Source organism: Propithecus coquereli, unplaced genomic scaffold, assembly GCF_000956105.1.
Source record: "Propithecus coquereli isolate 6110/MARCELLA unplaced genomic scaffold, Pcoq_1.0 Scaffold107, whole genome shotgun sequence".
NCBI lineage: Eukaryota > Metazoa > Chordata > Mammalia > Primates > Indriidae > Propithecus > Propithecus coquereli.
Window position 1 is genome coordinate 2403885 of NW_012134636.1, and position 1754 is coordinate 2405638.

Genomic DNA, 1754 nt, shown 5'->3' on the forward strand with positions numbered 1-1754 from the left:
TTAAGTATACATATTATGAGGTCTTTAAAAGCCTAAATTTATTACAGATTTTCAGATTATAAATGGAAAGGTTCCAGAAGGATTATATAGGTTTAAATTTCCAATAAACTAAATATCAATCTCTATAACTATGTAAACAGAAAACACTTGTTTTCTTTAAAGAGGAAAATGTTCTTGCGACCAAAAAAGGAAAAAAACACTGTAGGTTATACCCAGCGGTGATTGGCCCATTTCTTGCTCTGACCTCATAAAGAGCCACTGTTATGGAATTCCTGACAGCTATATAAGCCCCTGGCTGTGCCTAGGATTTTGGTCATTATTGCCCAGGAAGCTGCTTTTGGTGACCTGTGGTAGACCGTAGCGCTAGTGTTCTTTCTTGTTATTCAACTTTGCCAGTATAGTTCGTATAGTTAATATTGTTTGTTAGTTGTGTTAGCATAAGATAGTAGTTTGTTAGTTTTGTTATCATATTATTGTTAGTATTGTTTGTTTGTTTCATTACCATATTATTGTTAGTATTGTTTGTTAGTGGCATTTGCGTAGCGTAGTTAATATTGTTTTTTATTAGGATAGTATATTTAGTATCGTTCTTTTGTTGTGTTAGTATAATTAGTATTGTTACCCTATTTCGCATTTTTTATTAATATTTTTACTGTAGTTCCTATAGTTAGTATTCTCAGATTAGTGTAGTTAGTACTGTTAGTACCCTTAGCCTGCTTAGTAGAGTTGGGAGTGTTCATTAGTTAGTAAGCACAGTTAGTGTAGCATTAGCATAGAGGTGACCATGGAGGAGGCCTTTGCCTCCAGTTCATTCATGGAGGAATTTGACAAATATAACATCCTCAAGACAATTGGCTCCGGCACCTATGGCGAGGTGATGCTGGCCAAGCACCTTCCCACCGGTAACGAGGTGGTCATGAAAATGATATTTAAGAAGAAACTCCCCAGTCTGGAATGTGGCAACATGGAGGCCCAGTCCATGAGGGTCCTAAACCACCCAAATATCATCAAGCTTCTGAACGTCATCGAGGATGAAGACATCCTTTGCTTAGTCACAGAGTATGCCAGTGGTGGGGACCTTTTCGGCCACGTAGTGAGACACCGCCGCCTGAGCGAAGAGGATGCCCGGCCCATATTCCGCCAGCTCCTGGCTGCGGTTCAGCACTGCCACGAGAACCACATCGTCCACCGGGACCTGAAGCCCCTCAACATCCTACTGGATGAGCGCGGGAACATCAAACTAGCTGACTTCGGCTTAGCCGCAACTTTTAGTGACGAGGATAACCTGTACAACTTCTGTGGGACGCCTTGTTTTTGTGCGCCAGAAATGTTCCTGCAGGAGGAATACAGGGGACCAGAGGTGGACGTGTGGAGCCTGGGTGTCATCCTCTACACCATAGTAGCCGGGCGTATGCCATTTGGTGGTGACACCTGGGAGGAAATGAAAACTGACATCACCGAGGGCAGGTATGTGACACCGGCATTCTTTTCCCAAGAGCTGAGAACACTTCTGAGGAAGTTCCTCACCGTTGATCCCAAGTTGAGGCCCACCCTCCCGGAACTCATCAAGGACGTTTGGATCCAGGGACAGGAGACACTGGAGCCAACCAGTCCAGCCACAGTGCCTGCGAGTCCTCTAGGCAGCGAGCGGGGGAGTCCCGGAGTTAGCGTAGCCCCCGAGCACAGCCCCGTGGCCTCCCCGTCCACCCACAGCAGCAGCCATGGGGAAGAGCAAGGAGGACAGAGCTCTGTCC

At 45.4% G+C, this 1754-nt stretch overlaps 1 pseudogene; it reads left to right on the top strand.

Moving 5' to 3' along the window:
* The first annotated feature begins 784 nt into the window (after window positions 1–784).
* Window positions 785–1754, top strand: part of LOC105812211 — a 19404-nt pseudogene continuing 18434 nt past the window's right edge.